This window comes from Sturnira hondurensis, unplaced genomic scaffold (assembly GCF_014824575.4).
Source record: "Sturnira hondurensis isolate 20B ecotype Veracruz unplaced genomic scaffold, ASM1482457v3 Scaffold0018728, whole genome shotgun sequence".
In the NCBI taxonomy this organism is placed as follows: Eukaryota; Metazoa; Chordata; class Mammalia; order Chiroptera; family Phyllostomidae; genus Sturnira; species Sturnira hondurensis.
Genome location: NW_028091359.1, coordinates 5577734 through 5605440, shown reverse-complemented (window position 1 = coordinate 5605440; position 27707 = coordinate 5577734). Strand labels below are relative to the sequence as shown.

The window sequence follows — 27707 nt, the reverse complement described above, 5'->3', positions numbered from 1 at the left end:
CACAGATTAGACTTTCAATTTGGATCCTATAATCTTTTGATTATAGGGTCCACTAAGCATAAGCTAAGGGTCCACTAAGTAGACTGAGTTAGGCAGTATATTCACACACACACATGCATATATGTAGACATACATGAACGTATAGGCACTTATGTTCATATTTATTTGTAAATCCACTTAAAAACAGCTCCCCCAAAAGTTCACAGTGATGCTCTAATTCCAATTCAATACCATCCAGTTAATTATAGTTTTTCTCCTTTCTAAAGCTGTAACTCTGCTCTCCAATAGTGAAAATTCTGGCTCTCATTACCCTTAGTTATTTGATCTATTCCCCCAACATGTAGCAAATTTCACCGTTGCTCACTGCCATCCTGCCTACAGATGCTCTACTCATCTTGGTTGGGTTCCTACTTCATGCCAGATAGACCTGAGTTACCACTTCTCTCACAGTCAGAAGTCACAATTTTTAAAAAAAATTGCATATATAATTAACATACCTCTATTCCCTTAAACTATACAATTCAGTGTCTTTTAGTATATTCATAAGGTTATGCAACCATTACCGCTCTCTATAATATTTTCATCACTCCAAAAAGAAACCCTTCTTAGGCTCATTTTTGCTCTGAAATTTAGGCCCCTAAAATTCCTGACCTCTGGCATTCATTTTAAGCCTCTGCTTCTAGACTGCTACATTCTTTTTACACAATCAGTTTTTAAGGTTCCCTTTCTATAATATTTAGGCTACTTTTCAGTGATTACCAGTGATAGGAATTATTCTTTTCCAAACCTCTTCACTGAGGGATGCTGAACAATCAGTATAAGATTTTTCATTGGACTCACCATCAAGATAAGTAATTTAATATCTCACCATCAAGATAAATACCTGCTGACATTAATTTGATTCACTGTCAACATTTTTCAGGTTTTTTAAATTTACATTCAGATGCATTTAGTCTAACCTCATAACAATTCACAGTAGCACAGATTCTACAGGACATTACAAAAATCTTTTCTCTTTTTGAGTCAGGTATGTCTTTTCAGGTTAGCAAGCATTAGCCATAGTGTCATAGTTTGATGACAAAATACCATAGCTTCATTTTTAGGACATTAAGTTTACACATGAAATTGTTGCTGTTGGTGTTTAGCTAGATATTGAGAAGGAGAGGAAAGGGGACTAGACATTGAGCTAAATAAACTGGGAAGCAGAAATAAGCTTGCTCAATCAGAAGCTGCAGCTTCACACTTCAAGGGACTATAGCATTGCTCTGCCAAGGGGATTAACATTCTTCCCCTCACCTCTCTGGATTGTTGGGGGACACAAGAGAAAGGTGCTGGACCAAAGAGACTTGACAGTCTAACCAGGGAGTGTGAACCTATCCGAAACCTGCGAAAGTTTGGGAATTTGACCTGTTCTTTTTTTTTTAAATATATTTTATTGATTATATCATTACAGTTGTTCTATTCCCCCCTTCATTCCCCTCCACCCGCACACTCCCTCCCCCACCATTCTCCCCCCCCTTAGTTTATAACCACGTGTCTCAAGTTCTTTAGATTCTATATTTCCCCCACTATTCTCGCCCTCCCCCTATCTATTTTCTACCTACCATCTATGCTATTTTCTGTGCCTTCTCCCCCCTTCTCCTCCTCCCACCCCCCTGTTTCTAACCCTCCATGTGTTCTTCATTTCTATGGTTCCACTCCTGATCTAGCTGTCCTCTTGGTTTGCTTTTGTTTTAGGTGTGGTTTTTAATACCTGTGTGTTTGCTGTCCTTTCACTGTTAATATTATTCATCATCTTTTCCTTATATAAGTCCCTTTAGCATTTCATATAATAAGGGCTTGGTGATGATGAACTCCTTGAACTTGACCTTATCTGAGAAGCACTTTATCTGTCCTTCCGTTCTAAATGAAAGTTTTGCTGGATAAAGCAATCTTGGCTGTAGGTCTTTGGATTTCATGACTTGGAATACTTCTTTCCAGCCCCTTCTTGCCTGTAAGGTCTCTTTTGAGAAATCCGCTGACAGTCTGATGGGTACTCCTTTGTAGGTGACTGTCCCCTTATCCCTTGCTGCTTCTAGGATTCTCTCCTTCATTTTAGTCTTGGCTAATGTAATTATGATGTGCCTTGGTGTGTTCCTTCTTGGGTCCAACTTCTTTGGCACTCTCTGAGCTTCCTGGATTTCCTGGAAGTCTATTTCCTTTGCCAGACTGGGGAAGTTCTCCTTTATTATTTGTTCAAATAAGTGTTCCACTCGTGGCTGTTTCTTTCCCCCTTCTGGTACCCCTATAATCCGGATGTTGGAACATTTAAAGATGTCCTGGAGGTTCCTAAGCCTCTCCTCATTGTTTTGAATTCTCATTTCTTCATTCCTTTCTGGTCAGATGTTTCGTTCTTCCTTCTGGTCCATTCCATTGATTTGAGTCCCAGTTTCCTTTCCATCACTATTGGTTTCCTGGACATCTCCCTTCATTTCAATTAGTTTAGCCTTCATATGTTTCTCTAATTTGTGACTGTACTCTACCAGTTCTGTGAGCATCCTGATAAATAGTGTCTTAAATTGGGCTTCTGAGAGGCTGGCAATTTCCCGGTCGCTTAGAGTTATTGGCTCTGGGACTTTGAGTTCCTCTTGCGCCATCTTTTGGGCTGTTCGTGCCTGTTAAGTAGTAGGATCGGAGCCCTAGGTTTTCACCAGAGCAGGGCAACTCAGTCACTGGGTTGTGATGTTGTATGTGGGGGCGGGGTCAAAGAGGGACAATGGCTTCCCGCTGCCGCGACCCCCACCAGCACCGCAGCCACCACTGTCACCAGGCCCACTCATTTCGTTCCACTGCACTAGAGCATGCCACCGCTGTCGGCCCTCCACCACTGGGTTCGTCCCCCGGGGCCTGCGTGGTCAGTCTCACTGTGCGCGAATGTGCGACCTTGATCAGTCTGCCCCGCACCCCGACTGGCTTTGGGCTGCCCGCGCGCCTAGCGCCTAGGTGGGGGGATCTATCCTGCCAGACCCAGCTCCGCTGCTGGTTCCGCCTCTCTTACCGTCCCCATTGAACGGTTCGTAGCTGTTGGACTTCCATATAATTCCGTGTTCTGGTCTTTGGGTGTGTTCTAGTTCTCCAAAACTTTTGTTGTAGTCAAACTTGGTTGTGGGAGAAGGCACAGTGTTTCCACCTATGCCTCCATCTTGGCGGAAGTCTGACCTGTTCTTTTGAAAAGGCACCTGGTCTGTCCCAAATCCAATCTAATATAATCCCAGGGGAACAAATAAACCCTCTCTAGCCCAATCAGTGATGTACTTGTCCTGGTCATTTGTGAGTGTACACAAAACTGTGGGTGCTATGGGCTCCAAGAAGAGAGAAGTGCTCTCTCTCTCTCACCTACCCAGTAACCTCCTCACCCCATGTGGTTGTATGTAGTTATGCGGACTCTACCACCCAAGCAGCTGGGAACAAACTGAGCTACTTGGATGGAGACTGAGACACCTGCAGGATCCAAAGGACCAAGCTTTACTATGAAGCAAAAACTGTGGTCACTGGCTTCTGTTTTGGTCTTGCTCAGGGCAGGGTTGGGCTTTTTCCACAGTGGGATGGAGGGAGATGACACACTGGAAACCCAGGGGGACAGGTGCTATATCCCCACGAATAAACCAGGCCACACCACAGTCTCCCATGTGTGGGTCCTTGGAATGCTTTCCTTGTGATCCTGTGGAAGAGCCTATTCCCACTGACAACAAAACCATTCCAAATGGCAAGCAATTAAGATTTACACTGGTATTACTCAGTTTAACATTTACCTTAATTTCTTTACTAAGGTCAAAAGATGGGGGTCAGAAGAAGGCACTATATGTATACTTCTGTATACTACTATAGAACTCAAGTGTCCATCTGTGGAAAATCTTTATAGAACTCTCACTGAATTTATGACAAGAGTAGAAAAACAGGCTCTAGTTTCCCTTTCCTACTTCCTTTCCAACAGGCAACAAAAATATAGTTTTATGCCACAGAACAGAAGAGAATTGGTAGGGTTATTTTCATAGTACAAATATTTGGACGTATATGGATTTTCTCCCAAAAATAATTTTAAAAGCTTCTTGTTTCTTGATAAAATAAAAAAGTAATTGCTATATCCAAACTCATGAATTATCCTTTCCTTTTCTATAAACTAGTTAAGTTTTTCCAAATTCTCAGCATAGATTCCTAATTTCTGAATATTCTGAGGTTCCATTTCATTTTTTTCCACAGTTATTCTGATAATTACCAAATATGTTCTGTTTACATGTTAACACTAGGTGCTATGAGAATATAGAGGAAGAATTACAGTCACTGATTTAGAAAAATTCATAATCTATGTGGAAGACATACTATATGACTCATTTATTTAACATAGTACTCATCATCATATACAAGTCACTAAACACTTCATGAATATTAATCTTTATAACTATACAAAGTAGATATTATTACTTCATTTTACAGGTGAGAAAACTGAGGCACAGAGAAACAAAGTTACTCGCTGAAAGTCACACAATTAATAAATGGTTGTAACCAGGCTTCCCTACTCCAGAATCCATGCTCCCAACTAGCATGTTATACTGCCTCCCTCACTGGAAAATAATATTACAGTTAGTGAGAATGTTTAGATATGACACAACTTGTTAACCAGCATGTTACTTATAATATTTATGATTCTGTGATATAATAAGAATTACATTTGGTCTTTATTCCCAATTCCCGCAACACATCTCCTAAGCTCTCAGAATTTCCATGAATGATGGAAATTCCAATGGCTGATAGAAATAAGAGAAGTATCTTTTGTTTTTTATAATAAACCCCTTTCCACCACACCTGAGGTTATGTTAATGTGGAGACTCTGAGTGGGCCTCTAGGGAGCTTCAGGATAGATGCTGGTTGCCCGAGGACCCAATCATGTGATTAGAGGGTCAGAACTAGTAGTTCTATCACATGACCTACAGGGAGGAGGGAGGGGTGAAGATCTGAGTTAATCGCCAATGGCCATTGATTTAATCAGTCATATCTGCATAACTGCACTTCCATGAAGAAAAATAGTGGGGTTTGGAGAGCTGGGGTTGACGAGCACATACTAGAGAGAGGATCATACACCCAAACTCTATAGAGACAGACCTCCTGCGCTCAGGACTCTTCTTGATCACCTGCTGTGCATCTACCTGATTCCAGTTTTTCACCATGTTATTGGGAATCACTTCCAAATTTCCCTCTACCCACAGTATTTGCTCAAACTCAAAATTTCTCTTAAATCCTTAAACCAATATTTTACCTATCTTTTTGTCTCATCCATGACCATCTCAGTGATACGAGGAGTGTATCATAATACCCAAGCATGCCCAATTAGAGTTATGTCCCTAAACAAAGATTGTACTTTTCTTAAGTGTAATTCTACTGTGCCTTCTTTAATGATAAATTTGGAGTATGATAAACAAAACAAGATGGTTGGTAGGTTATTAAAAAATAATCACTGTGCCCTGGCCAGCATGGCTCAGTTGGTTGGAGTGTTGTCCTATAAACAGAAAGGTTGCAGGTTTTTTAGGGAACATGCCTAGGTTGTAGGTTCGGTCCCTGGTCAGGGTGCATATGAGAGGCAACTGATCAATAATTTCTCTTTCAGGTTGATGTTTCTCTCTCTCTCCCCCCCATCCCCCTCTCTAAAATCAATAAGCATGTCCTCAGGTGAGGATAAAAAAAATCACTGTGGTATATTACAGTAAGTAAATCATACAGCATCTATATATATTTATTAAAACTATTTAAATTTATAGCCCTTGGCTTTATTTTGGTTATTTGGGAGCAGTGTGTTTATACATTAGGTTTTGCTCCCAGGACACTGAATGAGAAATACAACATCACAAAAACTAAAGGATTCTAAAATTTACATTGAAATGTGCAGGAACAGTGGGAAAAAAAAAGAATGACTTCTATTACTTAACATCAAGATTCAATATGGAGTCAAGATGACAATGTAGATAAGTGTAGTACATGCATCTTCCCATGACCACATCAAAACTACAACTATGCTACAGAGTGACCATCATTCAGAACCACCTGAAATTTATGTGAAATCTACTATGTATTAGTCAACATACTAAACACGATATATAGAGTGGTAAGTATAAGAGAGAATATATATTAAATTGTCCAGATAGGTGATATTGATATTTTAGTGTTATTTTTTTCTTGTTTGGATATTTGACAAGAAATGATAAGGGGTAATTGTTATTCAAAAGCATTCATTAAAAAACACTGTGATAATCTGGCTATACAGTAGTCCCCCCTTATTCAAGTTTTGCTTTCTGCAGTTTTCAGATACCTGTGGTCAACTAAAGTCTGAAAATATTAAATGGAGAAAAATGAAAATAAAAAGGAGGAAAAAATTCCAGAAATAAACAATTCATAAGTTTTACGTTGTGTACAGTTCTGAGTAGTACAATAAAATCTTGTAGCTCAGTTGGTTCGAGTATTGTCCTAATGCACTGGTTTAATCCCCAGTCAGGGCACATACAAGAATTAACCAGTGAATGCATCAATGAGTAGAACAACAAATCTCTCTCAAATCAGTAAAAAAAATTTTTAAGAGAAGGAAAACACATAGTATATATATATAACTATTAGCACCACCTGCAGTTTTAGGCATCCACTGGGATCTCAGAACACGTTCCTCATGTACAAGGTGGGACCAGTGTAGTTTAACTCTTTCTTCTCATTAGGATAAACATCGTATCATCTGTGTCATTATAAAAAATGTCACTTGGTGAGGGACCAGAAAAGACACTTATTATACTACAGAATTCATTGTATAGAATAAATTTTAATTACGAAAAGAAGCATCTTTGCTCTGGTAAGGTACCAGAAAATCATGTCCATATTTTATTCCCTTGACTGTAATCTAAGTTTTGTGTTTAGACAAATGAATCCTAACTAGTGTTCTTTAAAACTTATACATAGATAAACTATTTCTATAAAGTAAATGATGCCTTTAGATTTAAAGGGTAGCCTTCTGTTCTACAGTACCAAAAATAATTCACATGGATTAATAGAAGAGTAAGTCTTTAATATTTGCATTAGGCATCTGGTGGTATAATACAAAAATGCATTACATAGCTTTTGATACTCAATGTTTTAATAAAACATTAACCAGTAGATAAGAAAATTCCTTTAAAATTGGTTTGTAACAATGCCAAGCAATAGAAAGCCAGACTGTAGATAGCTTGTCTCATGATCCTCTTCAAAGATTATAAAAGAAAATCTCCAAATCATTTTGCATAATGACTCCTACTCCCTATTAAAAATTTTTTTCTTGCAGCAATACGAACATCAGCTTCATTTATTCAGTTATAATTTAACTATGATGGCCTTTGGAGAAGGTAAGATAAAAGCAGAAAACATAATAATGCTAAACCTACCTTAATGATCTATGAAATACATTTGAGATTTGTGGATGAATGAAGCAGACATTTAATTTCCCTCTCCAATCTAATTGTAACTGATAATACAAGATGGAAATCAGGAGCAGAAAGACAAGTTTTTCTACAATTCAGTATTATGGGTAGTATCTTATATAACCATAATAGGCAAAACTTATAAAAATTTTGATGCAAAATATTGATTTCACTGAGATTTAGTTTCTAGTGTTGAAACAGAAAACAACTTGCTCAAAGACACGGACCATAGACCAACTTTAAGAGCCTGTCTGAAAAAGGTACTTCTTTTTTTTCTTTTTTAAAATTGTTGTTCAAGTACTGTTATCTCCATTTCCCCCCACCCATTCACACCTCCTACCCTCAAACCTATCCACTTTAGCTTTGTCCATATGTCCTTTATACATGTTCCTTGATGGCCCTTCCTCTATTATCCCCTATTATCCTTCTCCCCCTCCTCACTGGTTACTGTCAGTTCGTTCTTTATTACAACTCTGGTTGTATTTTGCTTGCTTGTTTGTTTTGTTGATTAGATTCTTCTTCTAGGTGAGATCATGTGGTATTTGTCTTTCACCACCTGGCTTATTTCACTTAGCATAAGGCTCTCCAGTTCAATCCATGCTATCGCAAAGAGTAGGAGATCCTTCTTTCTTTCTGCTGTGTAGTATTCCATTGAGTAAATGTACCACAGTTTTTTTTCGATACACTCATTTACTGGTGGGTACTTAAGTTGCTTCCTCAACCTAGATGCCCATCGGTAAATGAATGGATCAAAAAACTACAGTACATTTACACAATGGAATTCTATGCTGCAGAAAGAAAGAAAGAAGGAGCTCCTACCCTTTGCAACAGCATGGATGGAACTGGAAAGCATTATGCTGAGTGAAATAAGCCAGGTGGTGAAAGACAAATACCATATGATCTCATCTTTAACAGGAACCTAAACAACAAAACAAACAAGCAAGCAAAATATGACCAAAGACACTGAAATACAGAATAGGCTGACAGATGGGACCAGAGGGGAGAGGGGAAAGAATCACAGCGGAAAAGGGGAAGGATTCACAGGAACAAGTATAAAAGACACATGGACAGCCCTGGCTGGTGTAGCTCAGTGGATTTAGCGCGGGCCTGGGAACCACATGATCGAGGTTCCATTCCCAGTCGGGGCACATGCCTGGGTTGCAGGCCAGTTCATGGCGGGGGACACACCAGAGGCAACCATACATTGATGTTTCTCTCCCTCTCTCCTTTCCTTCCCCTCTAAAGATAAATAAATAAAAAATATTTTTAAAAAAGACACATGGACAATAACTAAGGTGGGGGGGAAATGGGAGGGAGGTGGGGGGCACTGGGGGGAGGGGTGGGCAGGGTTGAGAATATAAGACAGAAAACTGTACTTGAACAATAATTAAATAAATCTAAAATTTAAAAAAAGTTGCTTCCTGCACTTGGCTACTTTAAATTGTGCTGCTATGAACATTGGGGTACATAAGTTCTTTTGAACTGATGATTCAGGGTTCTTGGGGCATAATCCCAGCAGTGGGATTGCTGGGTCAAAAGGCAGTTCCATTTTTAGTTTTCTGAGGAAATTCCATACTGTTTTCCACAGTGGATGCACCAGTCTGCATTCTCACCAACAGTGTACTAGGGTTCCCCTTTTTTCCACAACCTCTCCAACACTTGTTGTTGATTTGTATATGACGGCCATTCTCACCAGAGTGAAGTGGTATCTCCTGGTTTTGATTTGCATCTCTGATGGCTAGTGATTTTGAGCATCTTTTCATATGTCTCTCGGCCCTCTGTATGTCCTCCTTGGAGGAGTGTCTGTTCAGGTCCTTTGCTTACATTTTAATGGGGTTGTTTGTCTTCCTGGAGTGGAGTTGTGTGAGCTTATATATTTTGGAGATCAAACCCTTGTCCAAGGTATCATTTGCAAATATGTTTTCCCATACAGTTCATTCTCTTTTCGTTTTAATGCTGCCTTCTTTAGCCATGCAGAGGCTTTTTATTTTGATGAGGTCCAATTTGTTTATCCTTTCCTTTATCTCCCTTGCTTTAGGGGACATGTCAGTGAAAATACCGCTACATGGAATATCTGAGATTTTCTTGCCTATGTTCTCTTCTAGGACTTTTATGGTGTCACAGCTTATATTTAAGTCTTTTATTCACCTTGAATTTATTTTTTGTGTGTGGTGTAAGTTGGTGATCATGTTTCATTTTTTTGCATGTACCTGTCCAGATCTCCCAAAATCATTTGTTGAAGAGGCTATTTTTACTCCATTTTATGCTTGTGCCTCTTTTGTCAAGTATTAATTGACCACAGGGACTTCAGTTTATTTCTGGGATTGCTATTCTTTTCCACTGGTCTACGTGTTGGTTCTTATGCCAGTACTAGACTGTTTTGATTACAATGGCCTTGTAACATAGTTTTATATCAGGTATTGTGATTCCTCCTACTTTGTTCTTTCTCAAAATTGCTGTGGCTATTTGGTGTCATTTATAGTTCCATATAAATTTTTGAAATGTGTGTTCTATGTCTGTGAAATATGTCTTTGGTATTTTCACAGGGATTGCACTGACTATAAATTACTATGGGTAATACATTTTGATGATGTTAATTCTTCTAATCCATGGGCATGGTGTATGCTTTCATTTATTTGTGTATTTTGTAATTTCTTTCTTCAGTATTGTGTAGTTCTCTGAGTATAGGTCTTTCATCTCCTTGGTAAGGTTTATTCCTAGGTACTTTATTTTTCTTATTGCTAAAGCAAATGAGATTTTTTCCTGATTTCTGATTCTGGTCTTTCACTGTTGGTGTATAAAAATGCCTTTGATTTCTGATTATTGACTTTGAACTCTGCTGTTTTGCCAAATTCGCTTATTAGGTCAAGTTTTCTTTTTTTTTTTTTTTGGTGGAGTCTGTAAGGTTTTCTATGTACACTATCACATCATCTCAAACAGTGACAGTTTTACTGAAAAAGGCACTTCTTTATCTTTCAGGTCATCAATGGCTAATACTATCCCTTCAATTTCTCACTTTATAGCTCCCAGCATTTAAGAGACTGGTCTGTTCAAACAGGTAGCATTCTAAGACTGTTCTAGTGTGCAGTCTGTTCCCATCTAGCTTCATGGGGAGCACAGACCAGAGAAGTAAGATACTCCTTTTATATACTGCAGGCTGTGCGTGCAATCTAAAAATACAAATGCTAGAATTATTTTCCCCCAAAGGAAATGGTGACAGGAACCTTTTAGTAATTAGAGAGCTTCCAGCAAATAACAACTAATAAAAACTGGATAAACTATATTTTTAAAATCTTCTTAAAAAACATTAAAAAACCTAACAAGATGGGGATAAATCATGAGACAGGGACAGGGAGAAAATGAAAATCTAGAATGGAAATCTTATCCAGTGTGAAGGGCCACTTTCCCACAGGACGAATTTATTAATAAAGAAGAAAGAATTAAGCAAAATGAATTGTGCTTTTGGCTGTCTCATAAAATGAGGGGAACAAAAGTTGTAATCTAGGATCTGCCAAGAGTGAAAATTCTACTAACACACTTCACCCTTTGGGCTGAGACCCTTAAGAATTGTCCCCTAGGAGTAAAGATGAACCAGAAGTAAACTAGGCCTTGCAGTCGTGATTTGCGTCATCTCATTAGACTGGAAAACTTCAAATCCTGAACCTGGATTTAACTGGATCTAGGTGGTAGAAGCAAATGAAAAACCTCTTTGGAGGAAAAAGAAGAAAAACAAAAACCCTCATCCTATTTTCAGATTATTCCTACAAATACTCACAAATATTCTCACACGTTAAATCCAGCATACAAAAATAATTTGAGGTATAAACAGACAGGAGAATCAGCAGAAATAGTAGGCAAAAGAAGGAATGGTAAAGAGTACTGTGGATAATCTCTTGGGACAATTTTTAGTATAATGTAAAAATGCGGTGGAAGAGAGCTAGAGTCTATGGGAAGATGAGTGGCGGAGATGAGGGAGGGAAAGAGCAGTGCTAGAGTTACAAGAAGAAACATCACTTGGTGTGGTAATCACTTCACAATACATAAAATATCAAATCACCATGTTGTACACCTGAAACTAATATAATGTCATATGTCAATTATACTTCAATTTAAAAAGAAAACCTGTCCTTTGGTGATCACAGTGTTGGAGAGGGTGAATATTTCCTAACACAACTAGAGGTTATGGACAGAGGGACTTCTCTCTTGGTTCTTTTCAAAGTAACTTCACAGGGACTTCTTGTAGGATGGCAGCATAGGTAAACATGGCTTGCCTCCTTGCTCAACCACATCAAAATTACAACTAAATTATAGAAGAACCATCACTCAGAACTGCCAGCAATCAAGTTGAACGAAAGTCTGACAAGTACAGAATTAAAGAAACCTCATCCATCCAGACTGGTAGGAGGGGCAGAGACACAGAATGGACTGGTACCACGTCCACATATGGTGGATAGAAATTTGGAAGAGATATCTCAGGAGAGAGGAGTCTCAGCTCCACACCAGGCTCCCCACCCAAGGGGTTCAGTGCCAGGAACATAAGTCTCCATAACTTCTGGCTGCAAAATCCAGTGGGGATTGAGTCAGTGGAAGAAACTTTAGGAGTCCCAAGCAGTTCCTTTTAAAGAGTCTACACACAAACTTACTCAAACTCACTCCCTCATAGCACTGGAGTAGCAGCATGAAAGACACCAGTGGCATATGGGGAAGAAATGAAGTGCCTGGCAACAAGGTGAGAGCTGAGGGGCAGCCTTCTCCCAGGAAGATACCACTGTCCCTTTTCTGAATCCTCCCCTGACAGAGCTGGGGGCAGGCAGGTGCCATATCTGAGACTTGATCAACTTGGCTAACACTATTTGCTCTGTCCTGGAGGTTCCCTGAGGCTCTGACCCACCCAACTCACACTTGTTAACAGTGGCTATTCCACTGAGGGCTGGTCCTGGCTTGTGCTTCACTACTGCCTAAATCCTTTTAAACAAGCAACAGCTGGCCTCAGCAAGCCCCCATCCCTTCAACCTCTTGTTAAGTGGCCCCAGGTGTGGCACTAGGCGCAGCCAGCCTAGACTCACAGCTTGGCTTTGCCTGGGAATCTCCAAGCCCAGCACAACTAGCAGCCATCTCAGATTACTTTATAGCTCAGGCAGGATGGCCCCAGGCAAAACACAGGTGGGGGCTGACCTTGTTGTGCACCAGGCAGGAAACTTTAGGGCCTGCACACCCAAGGACAGCTATAGACCACATCAGAGGACCACCACCCTGCCCCAGCACAGCTGATTCTCCATGGAGGGCAGAGGATTGTCAGTGGTCAATGCCAATCCTTGCAGCTGACTGGCCTGGGTAAATCCCTCCCATTGACCTGCCAATGGCAGCCAAGGCTCAATTACAAGAGGAGGGTGTGCTCAGCCCCCACAAAGGGCACACCTCAAGTACACAACTTGGGTAATAGGGAAGGCTATGCCACTGGAACCTATAGGACACCTACTACATTAGGCCATGCTACTAAGACAGGGAGCGATAGCAGCTCTATCTAATACACAGAAACAAACACAGGAAGGCTGCCAAAATGAGGAGACGAAGACATATAGTCCAAATGAAGAAACAGATCAAAACTCCAGAAAAATAACTAAACAAAGTGGACACAATCAGTCTCTCAGGTGCAGAATTCAAAACACTGATTCTAAGGATGCTCAAGATACTTAGTGAGGACGTCAGCAGAATAAAAAAGACCCAGTCAGAGATGAAGCATACACTAATTGAAATGAAGAACAATGTACAGGGAAGCAACAGCAGAATGATTAAGCTAAGAATCAAATCAGTGATTTGGAGCATAAAGAGACAAACAAAAAAAACAATCAGACAACAAGAAGAAAAAGGAATCCAAAAAAATGAGACTACTATAAATAGAATCTGTGACAACTTCAAGAGGTCCAACATTCGCATCATGAGGGTGCCAGAAAGAGAACAGAAAGAGCAAGAAATTGGAAACTATTTGAAAAAATAATAAAAGAACACTTCCCTAATTTGGTGAAGGTAATGGACATGCAAGTCTAGGAGGCACAGAGAATCCCAAACAAGATAGATGCAAAGAGGCCCACTCCAAGACACATTGCAATTAAAATGCCAAATGTTAAAGATAAAGAGAGAATCTTAAAGGCAGCAAGAGAAAAAGAAGTTAGTTACCTACAGGGGAGTTCCCATAAGAATGTCAGCTGATTTCTCAAAAGAAACTGCAGGCGAGAAGGGATTGGCAAGAACATTTCAAAGGCAAATAATTATTCAAAGCAGCGATCTATTTAAAACTGCTCTACCCAGCAAAGGTATTATTGAGAATTGAAGAGCAGATATAGAACTTTCCAGACAAGAGAAAACTAAAGGAGTTCATTAGCACCAAACCATTATTATATGAAATATCAAAGGGACTTAAGAAAAATATGAAAACTATGAACAATAAAATGGCAAAAAATACATATCTACCAAAAATTAAATATAAAAAAAAACCCTAAGCAAACAAGAAGAACAGAGACAGAATCATGGATATAGAGAAGGTTTTGATGGTTGCCAGATGGGAGGAGATGTAAGGGAGTGGGTGCAGGGGTGAGCGGATTAGGAAATATAAATAGGTAGTTACAGAATAGCCATGAGGATGTATAGGAAATGGAGTAGCCAAAGAACTTACATCCACGAATCACGGACATGGGTATAAAGTGTAGGGATTAACTTAACTGAGGTAGTGAGGAGTGCTGGCTGGAACGAGGCAAAGGGGGAAAAGTTGGGACAACTGTAATAGCATAATCAATGAAATATAATAAAAAGAGTAACTTCACATTTTAATTATTCCATCATGCATAATACTTCCTCTCATTCTAACTAAACCACAGTGGCTAATAACAAATGATATTCCAAATAGTAGCATATGTAAGCTAACAAATGATCTAAATCAGGACCTCTTGATCTGAGGTCCTGGGACATGAGCTTTTGAAAATCAGTGAATCCCCTGAAATTGTATATTTTAATAGGGAGAGAATAAAGAAAATTTTCATTCTCCCATCCTCCAACTCTTCTTTGCCACCTCCTAAAGAATGTTCAGAACTCACAGCAATCCACAGGAGATGTTGCAAACTCAAACACCATCAGAATACAAGCAATTTTAATATATCTGGCATGGACGGAGGTAATGGCGATAGGAAATTATAAAGTGTATGTTGAATTGCAGGGTACACAGCAAGCCTAAAGGTATTCTAATTTTTTTCTCTTTTTTTCTTTTGGTACTGTAATTTTTAAAACTGCTTGTGAAAGTTTTTTGTCTAGGGAAATTTGTTTATTACTTTAAAGTTAAAATTAGAGGTTAAGGTGGTAGTCTGAGATGTTTCTCATACTTCTAAGAACCACCTCTCAATGTGCAGGGTAGAGAGGGCTGAAAAGTAGGGAAGAATGATCTCCCGATGTAGATAGGAAAACCAGACCCATTTTAGGCTATCAGTGACATATGTCACTATCAACCTGCAACTGAACAAACAGCTTCCTAAGTTGGGGCAGGTGCACAAAAATTTAAGGAACCCTTAATCATAGGACCCCTTCTTTTTAAAGTGAAGTGTTTGAATATCTCCTACTTATCCTTCCTTTTCTTTGTGTCTCTTCTAAATTATTCCCTCCTTTAAATTAACCCATGATAATATTAAGACTGTTCATACATCCACTTCTCCCATAAACTATAAAAATAAAATAAAATAAAATAAAATAAATCAACCCACATTGGGCCTACATTAAAAAAATCTACTGTTAGGGAACCTCTCTGGTTGCAAAGGGGAGTATTTAGATGCCTACCTTTAGGGGATGAAATGGGAGTTAGCAATAATGTAATTTGTTAGAATATTCTAGGCTCTGATTTTTATTAGTTTTGGTTTGTTTAAACTAGTTTTCAGTATAACTATTACACAGGGCAAACCTAAATGTTTCACTATTTTTTTTGCTTTTATAAAATTACTTTATTGTTGTTCAATTATAGTTGTATGCATTTGCTCCCCACTACCCTGTTTTACTAATTAAAAAAAAATTAGACTAGACTTCCAGCCAAGATGGAGGCGTAGGTAGACATACTGTGCCTCCTTACACAACCAAAATGAAGAACAACAAAAATTTAGAAACAAACAAACAAAAAACCAACCAGAACTGACAGAAAATTGAACTATATGGAAGCCCAACAACCATTCACCCAAACCAGTAAGAGGGACAGAGTTGGTGGCTAGCAGAGAGGGGTTGTGGTGGGAAAAAGCAGTGCCTGGTGGACCTGGGAGCACAGGTGGCGGCTGGCAGACCCTGGGCCCAGGGTGGCAACAAGATGAGCCAGTGAGGCATGCAAGGTGGCTGGCTGACCAAGGTCACACATTTGTATGAAGAAAAACCAGACAAAAATGGGCAATGAGACAGACTATACAATCCAGGGCCTCATCCCTGGGAAATAAAGCCGTAAAGCACTGATTGAAAACACCTGTGGGGGTTGAGGCAGTGGGAGAGACTCCCAACCTCATAGGAGAGTTCATTGGCGAGACCCACAGGGTCCTAGAACATACACAAAGCCCACCCATCCAGGAACCAGCACCAAAAGGGCCCAATTTACTTGTGGGAAGAGGCAGAAGGGACTGAAATCTGATTGAGAGCGGAGCAAGTGCCATTGTTACCTCTCTGACCCTGCCCCCACATACAACATCACAACCCAGGGACTGGGTTGCCCCACCCTGGTGAACACCTAAGGCTCCATCCCTCATACTTAACAGGCATGACCAGACCAAAAAAAAAAAAAAGCCCAAATGGAAGAACAGATCAAAGCCCCAAAGCCAATACATCTAAGCAACCAAGAGATAGCCAACCTATCAGATGCACAGTTCAAAGCACTGGTGATCAGGATGCTCACAGAACTGGTTGACTTTGTTCACAAATTAGATGAAAAAATGAAGGCTACACTAAGTTAAATGAAGGAAAATGCACAGGGAACCAACAGTGATGGGAAGAAAACTGGGACTCAAATCAATAGAGTAGATCAGAAGGAAGAAAGAAACCACAAAACAGAAAAAAATGAAGAAACAACAATGCAAAATAATAAGGAGAGGCTAAGGAACCTCCAGGACATCTTTAAACATTCCAACATCCAAATTATAGGGGTACCAGAAGGAGAAGAGGAACAGCAATACGTGGAAAACTTATGTGAACAAATAATAAAGGAGAACTTCCCCAGTCTGGCAAAGGAAATAGACTTCCAGGAAATCCAGGAAGCTCAGAGAGTCCCAAAGAAGTTGGACCCAAGGAGGAACACACCAAGCCACATCATAATTACATTAGCGAAGATTAAAATGAAGGAGAGGATTCTAGAGGCAGCAAGGGATAAGGGGACAGTCACCTACAAAGGAGTTCCCATCAGACTGCCAACTGATTTCTCAAAAGAGACCTTGCAGGCAAGAAGGAGCTGGAAAGAAGTATTCCAAGTCATGAAAGGCAAGGACCTACATCCAAGATTGCTCTATCCAGCAAAGCTTTCATTTAGAATGGAAGGGCAGATAAAGTGCCTCTCAGATAAGGTCAAGTTCAAGGAGTTCATCATCACCAAGCCCTTATTATATGAAATGTTAAAAGGACTTATCTAAGAAAAAGAAAATAAAAATATGAACAGTGAAAGGACAGCAAACTCAGTTATTAACAACCACACCTAAAACAAAAGCAAACTAAGCAAACAACTAGGACAGGAACAGAATCACAGACATGAAGATCAGATGGAGGGTTAGCAACAGGGGAGTGGGAGGTGGAGCATGGAGAATAAGTCTATGCGACTTATTCTCTCTATGCTACAGAGAATAAGTAGCATAGACAGTAGGTAGAAAATAGACAGGGGGAAGGCAAGAATAGTATGGGAAATGTAGAAGCTAAAGAACTTACGACACATGGACATGAACTAAAGGGGGGGGAATGTGGGTAGGAGAAGGTGTGCAAGGTGGAGGAGAATGAAGCAAAATGGGACAACTTCAATAGCATAATCAATAAAATATATATAAAAAAGTAGACTATGCAAAGTTTTGTATGTAGGTACAGTTTTTTGGAGCAGTTGTTCATAAATTTCATCAACCATCATTTGGCAGTATAACAAATTATCAAGTTGTACAATTTAATGTACGATGATTATATCTCAGTAATGATGAGGAAAAACTATATGCCCCCTAAAACACAGTAAGTAAATTTATCTACTTGATCTTTAAAAATCCTACAGTATTTTACTAATAATTTAGACATACAGAAATAATTGGGGGAAAATATACTATAAACACACGCACAGTGCCTCTACATTTTACTATGTAGGAATGAAAACTTTGTAAGGTTGGGGACTCTGCTTTTTAAAAAAATTAATTAGTTTGGCACTTCCCTAAGAGGACAGGTTTTTAAATGCTTATAGTCTTCCAACACACCATCCCACTATTCTGATTCTCTCCCATGGAAGCAGTAATCACTGTAGAGAGAGGATACAGAGATAGTTTCTATCTCTATTGATAGAGTACTTATTGCTTGGCAACACTATACTGGTGTGTCCTGGCCTGCATACTTGCCTCCAATGTACAAGGACTACATCCACGTCAATGTATAACAATGACTACTTGGCCGAAATGAAAAATAGTACTTGAGAAGCTCAAGAACCTTAAATGTTCACTGAAAATCTTGAAGACTGATGTTTCCCACTGAATGTTCCTTGGGTTTTAAACCGAGGTTTCTAATGTCTGCTTTCAATAAACATGTTTGACATACAAATTATGGTAAAGATGCACTGCTTTGGTGATAGAGTATTTCTTACTATTCCCTTATTGGCCTGGATTTTTTCATCCATTGCACAATTTATTCTAATGTGGAAAGCAAAGCATTTATATACTCATCAAAGGGGGGAAAAGTATTATCTTCAAAAGTCATGTTTGTCTAAATGCCACTTTATTCTCTGTTGGCTTCCTTTTTTTCACACATGAGCTGGGCTGATGTAAAGCCACTGTTCTTTAGTCTCCTTATTTTCAAGTAACTAGGATTTTTTTCTGGAACCTGTAAAAGTTATTTTATTTTTATTTTTTTATTAAATTCATTCAGGTGACATTGGTTAATAGGGAATAGGTTTAGAGTGTCCCTTACGATGATACATGATCTGAATATTGCATTGTGTGCCCACCACCTGAAGTCAAATCATCTTCCATATCTTCTAAATCTGAGGTTTATTTTAGAAACAGCACACTAACATGTGATGTAATTACCCACACTTAAAGAGAAAAGCACCATTCTAGGAAGAACAACTTTACTGTACTGTGAATAGTCAGCACTGATTAATAAGCAAGGGGGAAGATCTATAGATAAGTTATCTAAAAGTCAGCAGCGGAGTTTTGACTATTAAAAGGGTGGGGTACCAGAAATTCTGGTGAACAGTAGTAATTAAAATCCTCACAGAATGAGTGTTATGACCTAATTTTGTCATAATCCTGAGAAAACTGCAACAAGAAAGGGTAGTGATTGGTACACTCTGATGTGAGACACAAAACTGAAGTGTTAGGAAAGAAAATAGAATGGTTTAGAATTGACTTTCCTGAGTCAATCCCTGATAGAATGAGGATGTTTCAAATATTCCTAATTAATTTTTCTGTTCTTAAAATCTACTATTACGTATCTCTCATATTTGCCTCTACTTTTTATTCCGATATTTTCCTTGTTTGGAAAAAGTTTCAATTTTTAGTAGTGGCTATTATTTCATAGTTGAGAACACTTTATTCATTTAGTATTTGTTGAGTACTACAGAGCAGACAGTGGGCTCAGCACTAAGGATACAGTGATGAAAAAGGTGAACAAATCTCAAGTCACAGATGTGATACTTAAGTATAATAACTAACATCTCAGTTTCCTGGATTACAGTTTATGAAATCCTGCTCCAAGTAAGAATATCCATTCTAATATGGCAAATACAGACTAAGATGATGGTGTTTGGATATAGTAATTTCTGTAGTACATATGGTTCATGTATTTTTTTTTTTAGTGTGTGTTTAAAGACTGGCCACATATTAGTAAGAGGAATAACATTGTATTTCAAAAACACTTTTTGAATAGTAGTATGAGAGAAAGGTACAGTACAAAGGGGTAGTAAACTATCTTTAAAATTTCGTAATTTCTTTGTTTCATTTTGTACTACCATTTACTCCCCTTATACGCTCCTACTGCATACAGTCAGCACAATGTTGTCCATGTTCATGCTGATCAAGAAAAATGAATCAGTACTGAGAGATAAATCAACAGATGTTAGCTTCAGCATCAGAATCTTAGTATGGCACTATGAGACAGATTTTTCCAAGCCCACATCTAATGGAAGTGAGGCTTTTAAAAACATAATCTCAAAAATGACATCCTATCACTTTTTGCTCTATTCTTGCTGTTAGAAGCAAGTCTCTGGGTCCAACCCACACTCAAGGAAGTGAATTGAAATTTTGCGGAAAGCCACTTCAATGGAACAATAAATTTTCCTTGTTTTCTGTACAGATTTGATATGTTTCATTTCATGGTCTGCAAGCATAAATCCCCATCCTTTGCATTCCAGTAGGAAATGGCTGTAATATTCCTGGTATCTCACCATTTTTATAGTATGTACTTCCCTGCCATCCTTCTTATAACTGGCTGTAGGTCTTTCCCCTTGATTCATCTGTAGGGATTATTTACATATTACAAATTATTAAACTGTACTATTAAGCAATTTATAATCAACACTCACCACAATCTCACAAATTTCAATGTTATAATGAATAACTTCTAGATGAGAAAAAAACAAAAAGATAAGGAGGATTTAAGTGACTTAGAAATAAGGGATGGCAGTGGTAACATCAGATATGACTCAGATTCATAAGTCTCTAGTTTCTTAGGTGTCAAAACATAAGTCAGGAATACTTTTCTGTTCCTAGCTTCCATATAATTTTTCATGAACACTGGACTGCAGGAATGAACATATATACTGCTTTGGAAAAGGAAACACAAAAATAGAGTATTTTTAAAAATAAATCTAAAAACATTGTAATAATTATAGCTAAGATTTATATAATACTAACTATGGGCCACATAATTGTTACTATTTTATATACGTTATTACATCTTTACAGCATTCCTATGGTGTAGATAACATAGTAACATCAATTTTACAGATAAGGAAATTAACCATTTCTATGTAATCTAAACTAGTATATTTTACTCCCAAGCCAGTGCATTTTACTGCCTCAAAAACTAAACGTTATAATGGGTTTCAGAGTTAAAGGAAAGAGTGTTTATTTGGATATCTAATTAAATTAGAGATCTAATCACCACATTTGCAGATCAAGATTTTAGAATTTGTGAGGCAAAACACCCAGAGAAAGGTTAACCTAAAAGTTAGTGTGATGAGATTGTTAATTGTTTAAACAAAAATAAAATATAAATCAGGAATATAACTAAACATGTTTAAGGTAAAAGTTTTATTCAAAAAGCATCTGTCCACTGAAATAACTTTCTAACATACTAAGAACTTATTAGTAGGTATGAAAGTATGGGGGATATTCATATTCTAGTTTTTTGGCATATTTATTTTCATAACCAGTAGTCAGACAATTTTTGTCATACTTAAAGAAAAACTAAAATTGCTTCTGTTTCCCTCTCTGCTTCCAATCTCTAGTTTCCAGACTGACTTTCATATCCTGGTAAGGGCAGTACTGAGGTTCAATTACTCCTTTCATTCTACCTACAAGTCTGTCCACTATGTAACTTTTAGCATTTCTTTAGTTCTAACAGTTGTATCATTTACAGCCTTTGTTTCATTTCAACCTTTACAAAAGTATTTATTTTGCCCCCCCCCTTTGGTGGGGAAAATGCGTGTTACAGACTACTTTGAGAACCTGTTGTAGAAAGAAGCACATGTGTACAGGTAGAATAGTGTTTGTGCATAATTTTAAGAAGTTTAGAAGCCCCCTACAGCTCACCACTTTCACTCAGATTAAAAATCTTGATACACATTTATTATATTTACAACATACTAGACATAAAGAATACAAATACAATAAAACAGGAGCTGTGAATTGCAAGAGAAAGGCTTCTGGTACCCATATAGCACAATATAGAGGGTTTTATTTATTTAGATGTATAGAATTCATAGCAAAACAAATGAAGCACACCTAACTATTTAGGATAAAAAATAACAACCAATTATGCATTCAGAAAAAAAGAAGAAGAAAATGAGTAAACAAATCATCCTTCTCTTTTAAAAGGAATTAATTATGATTTCACAGCAGTTAGGAAAAGAGGGTTCAAGGAACTACTCCCTTTATATAAAGCATTTTATTTATAGTGCTTGTACTTGTGCTGTATATAGAATTTACAATGCTGATAAGAAATCCAAATGAAAAATCCTTTACAAATTCAAATATATAATAAATAAGAATTTGTACCAAATAATTATCATAAAACTCTCTTCCATTCTTGAATTTCAAATACATTCCAATTTTGTGGTTACCTTAAATAATACTGTCCTTTGCAGGACAACGCCATTTTATTTAAAAGGATCATTATAAAAAGATTAACCTCAAATTTTTTTGAAAACACTTGGTGTGAATAAAAGCTTCTCTATTTTCAGAACAAGAGTCTGGACTTTGGCCCTTAACTTTGCACATGTAATCAAAAGTGCTATAAAACTCTTGACTTGACATACTTTGACCAAGATGGAAGGGCAGGTAGATACACTTTGCTTCCTCACACAATCAAAAGAAGGACCACATCAAATTTAAAAACAAAAAACAATCAGAACTGCCAGAAAATCGAACTGTATGTAAGTTCGACAACCAAGGAGTTAAAGAAAAAACATTCATTCAGACTGGTAGGAGGGGCAGGGACGAGCAGCTAGGGTGGATAGGGTCTGTAGCAAGGAGATGGCTGGTGGGGCAAGTAAGGTGGGCAGGGCAGACTGCCCTGGTAGTCTTTTCGCATTTGCATGTGGCTAACTGTCAGGAACAACTGGGAGTGAGACAGATGGCACAACCAAGGGTTCCAGCGCAGGAAAATAAAGCCTCAAAACCTCTGGCTATAAAAACCTGTGGGAGTTGTGATGGGAGAAACTCCCAGCCTCACAAGAAAGTTCACTGGAGAGACCCACAGGGTCCTAGAATGTACACAAACCCATGCACCTGGGAATCAGCACCAGAAGAGACCAATTTGCTTGTGGGTAGTAGGGGAAGTGACTGAAAGCTGGTTGAGAGCTGATCAAGGGGCATTGTTCCCTCTCTGACCCCTCCCCCAAGTAGAGCATCACAATGCAGTGACCTTGAGTTTCCCCACCCTGGAGAATACCTAAGGCCCTGCTCCTTACACCATAACCAGCACTGGAAACAAACAAATATGCCCCTGAGAAAAGAACAGATCAAACTTCCACAAATAGAACTAGGTGATGAAGAGATAGCCAACCTATAAGATGCACAGTTTAAAACGAGTAATCAGGATGCTCACAGAAATGGCTGAGTATGGCTGCAAAATAGAGGAAAAAGTGAAGGCTATGAAAAGTGAAATAAAGCAAAACATACTTCGAACCAACAGTGAAGGGAAGGAAACCGGGACTCAAATCAAGAATTTGGAGCAGAAGGAAGAAATAAACATTCAACCAGAACAGAATGAAGAAACGAGAATTAAAAAAAAAATGAGAAGCTTTGGAACCTCTGGGGCAACTTTAAACGTTCCAACATCCAAATCATAGGGGTGCCAGAAGGTGAAGAGGAAGAGCAGGAAACTGACAACTTATTTGAAAACATAATGAAGGAGAACTTCCCAAATCTAGCAAAGGAAATAGCCTTCCAGGAAGTCCAGGAAGCTCAGAGTCCCAAAGAAGTTGGACCCAAGGAAGAACACACCAAGGCACATCATAATTACATTACCCAAGATTAAAGATAAGGAGAGAATCTTAAAAGCAGTAAGAGGGAAGGAGACAGTTACTAACAAAGGAAGATGATAAAAAATATGAACAGTAAAATGACAACAAACTCACAACGATCAACAACTGAACCTAAAACAAAAACAAACACAAACTAAGCAAACAATAGGGCAGGAATAGAATCACAGAAATGGAGATCACATGGAATGTTAACAGTGGGGGTGGAAAAGGAGAATGGAGATATAGAAAAGGTATAGGGAATAAGAAGCATAAATGGTAGGCGGAAAATAGACAGGGGGCAGTTAAGAACAGTATAGGAAATGGAGAAGCCAAAGAACTTACATGTATGACCCATGGACATAAACTAAGGGGGAGAATGCTGGTGCAGGGGGTGTGCAGGGTGAAGGGGAATAGAGGGGAGAAAAAAATGGGACAACTGTAATAGCACAATCAATAAAATATATGGAAAAAAAACTGTGACTTGATCTGCCATCTGTGTCAAGGTTCATTTCTACACTTGAAATTATGCATTATAATGTGTAACATAATTTAAAAATACTAAAGTATAAAAATACTGCCATACTTTAGTGAAGGCAATTACTGAACATTTTCAATACAAATTTATTGCAGAAATGTCAGCAAATGAAGAAAAGTGTAATGAGAATGATGAACCAGAAGAATTCTATCATCTTACTGTTTACTTTCCCTGAGCTAAGCATTTGGCATATACATTATTTTATTTAACCTTAATCCTATGAGATATACCCATCATTTTAGAAAAAAGACATATTATTTATCACAATTTGCAGAATTTAAGGATATGAAAGTTACATACAGTCACACAGCTATTAGGTGGACAGAGTAAGAAATCAAATCCAGATTAAGTTCAGAACCTGAGCTCTTGTTCACTAATATATGCTTCCCAAGAAAGAAAATTAAAACCACAAGTAACCCCACCAACCAGATACAACCACTGCTAACATGAGCATTATTTCACTAATCCTGCTCTTTCCTCTGAATTCCCAACAACTCCACTTCTCTCCCTCTTTAGGCGATAGATGTTAGCTTGGTGAATTCTTCTAGATATTTTCCCCTATGAATGTGTATTCATGTTTTTATACAAATACATATTTAATTTTTTAAATTACAGAAAGAACATGATGCTATATATAATGCTGCTATGACAGAAAATTGAAGCACAAAGATGTTATGTAACATGTTTAAGATCCCAAGACTAGTAAGAGGAAAGTCACAATTGAAACACCATAAGATTTTTAACAAAAATGACTATAAATCTTTACATCTGTTTTTCCCCATTATTTAGAAAACATTTTAAGATTTTATGCTAGCTAACAAAATTAGCTAACACTGATGAACATTTATTATGAACCAAGCATTCTGCTAAGTGCTATTTATTTATTTCATTCTCATCCAAGGATATGTTTTATTTTAGATAGAGAGGAAGAGGGCGTGGGAGGGGGAGGGAGGGAGGGGGAGAGAGAGAAAACACCGACTGACCACCTCCCACACACACCCTAAATGGGGGTCCAACCACAACCTCTTGGTGTGTGGGTTGTGGTTGGACCCCCAAACCATGAGCCATCCAACTCACCCAACCAAATGAGCCACCTGGCCGGGGCAGGACTTTATATTTATTAATGTAAGATTATTACCCCCACTTTTACGGATGAGAAAACTGAGGTTTAGAAAGGTTAAGTGACTTGCCTAAAATCACACAGCTAATAAATAATTCCATCAGAAAAGTTAGTGTGTAGGATGAATCTCTTGACTTATTTTGGGAATCGTTTTGTTGAAATCACTGACACCAATTGGGTACCCCAAACAGAACACAGTTCTGTCTCATACTTGTAACTCTACACAAATCACTTATATTCCCTAGATCTTCATTTCCCCACTGCAAGAAGACTGAGTATCAAACACAATTCATTTCTCCTCTAACCTGGTTACTCAGTTATATACAACATCATCAGTCATCTCCATGGTTTCAGTTGCAGAACCAAAATATACTGTTTATACTTAGTTTTTCTCACATTTTCTGCATATAACAAATCTGATTTGAGGAAAGGTAAAACTTAAGTTAGATATTTTGGTAGCCAATGTTATGTAGACTAAATTTCTCAATTTATTAGACAAATATTCTAGATCAACAGCTTTGCCGAGACTTATCAGTGACTTACTCTAGTCTGATACGCAATTTCTTTTTACATGTAGGACAATACTGAACACTAGACATGGGGACACAGATATCAGGTACAAAAACAGAAACCAAGAAACAGATACGTTCACTTCTCAGACAGAAAAGCTTTATTTTTCTAACCTCGAATACAGGCACCAAAAGTATTTAAGTCGAGATAATACAGAAACAACATCCCCAATTACTACTCAGAAGTCAGTATCAAATGAACCCTACAGACTTCCAGTACTGTTCAATGGACAAACAGTGGACAATGCTGTAAGCAGCCTGCAGCAGTAACCCAGCTGGTTCTCCAAGTGTGCAAACCCCACCAGCAGCTTCACCATCAATAGGATTTTGTTAGAAAAGCAAATTCTCAGCCCACCCAAGGTGTACTGAATCAGAAATTCTGGGAATGGGCCCACCAATTTGCATTTAAACAAGGCCTCCAGGTAATTCTGAAGTATTCTAAAACTTGAGAACCACTGCTCTAACCTTTGTGAAATATACTATTTTCCTAAATTTGCATGTGGTAATGAATAAAGCAGGTGGACAAGAAGATATCAGAATACTAGCTTTAACTGCATGACTATGTCTGAATATACAATAAAATGTGGTTATGGTCACTGTTCTGTTAGTATATCCTATGGAAGAGAAATTCAAAATGAATGGTTACTTGTTTGCTTTACAAATGTATACTGACTTCATTGGTTTATTGTGAATTTTTGGTATCACATAGAAAATAGCTTCAACCCTCAGGCTACCATTCTTATCTCTGAAAGTAAGTAGAAACTCATTTTCAGAGTGGTTAATAAGAGCAAATCACTAAGAAGTTTCTGTGCTTTAAATGTGTTTCACATAAGAGCCTGCAAAGCATGGCAATTAACATTTTGGCAACATGTTTTAGTTTTTTCCTGGCTTTCTGAAAATTTGAACTAAAGTTTAGTTTGGTTCAATTCCAATTTAGCAAAGAATTCATGCTTGTGGAAAATATATGTGAATAACATGAATAAGATTCTCCGCAGTGATTCGGCAATGGCATTCCAACATACATTAGCTACCCTACTTCTTGACTATAATGAGAGCTAGATTAGATTAAGGATGTCAGACAGGCAATCAGGAAGTAAAAGCCTCTGACTTCTTTTCCAAAACTCAACGTAGGAATAGGGAATTAGTCCATTTATTTTACTTCATTACACTAAAATTTGTGTGAACGAATGCAAAGCACAATATTCCACTGACCAAGAGGTATGACAATACCTCAAAACATGAAAGAGTCTTCCAATAATGTGCTATAGCGCCATTTTATTCCTTTTAGGGAAAAAAAAACTGGTTCCTAATACATAACTACTATGATTGACTTAAAAATCAATATTCATCTGTAACAGTGGATGAAGCCCAGGATTCTGCACCCTGAAAGTGAAATCCCATAGCCTTTCAATATTCAAAGCTGATTCTCAAAATCAAATGTTTCTGATTAGGTTTGGCTCAAGTTTTCGCCTATTTTTCATTTTTTTAAACCTGTCTTTCCTGGGTTGAGAGGTATACTATCCTGAATATTTTATATGAGAACTACTGATATCTTCCCTAGGAATTAGAAATCATTTTATTCTGCTTACCCTTACTGCTGTAAATATGTAGTGGTTGCATTCACTGTGGATTTAATATCAATTTTAATGAGCGGGAATAAACAAAAGACCTAAAACCAAGTCTTCTAAAGTCCTTTACCAAAGCTCTTATCTGTATACTCAACCAGAGCCATGAACATAGCTCTACAGACTCACTGTAGAGTGACTGTAAAGGATGTTGCCAGGCAACCCATCTAAGTTTGGAAGAATCTAAGCATTGATAATGACTCTGTCTCAGTTTGGCTCCCACACAAGAAGGGTTTTAGTGAACTCCCACATGTGCTTACAGGCTATTCATGAGAAGAGATATTTCTAAAAGTGATTGTCTAGGAATCCAAATCAGGAACCTATGTTTCTTTTCCAATTCAAGCTTAATTGAATTGGAAAACACCACAACTACCTTCCAACACCACAACTACCTTCTATTACTGTCCAGATATCCAACTGGAATTAGGCAAAATAGGGCACATGTAGAGGGCTAGTGT

At 38.1% G+C, this 27707-nt stretch overlaps 1 protein-coding gene across 3 annotated transcripts in view; it reads right to left on the bottom strand.

The window, feature by feature from the left end:
• The window catches only part of TANC2 (tetratricopeptide repeat, ankyrin repeat and coiled-coil containing 2), a 321540-nt gene that overhangs the window by 130003 nt on the left and 163830 nt on the right, over positions 1-27707 (bottom strand). The gene's annotated exons all lie outside the window — the stretch shown is intronic.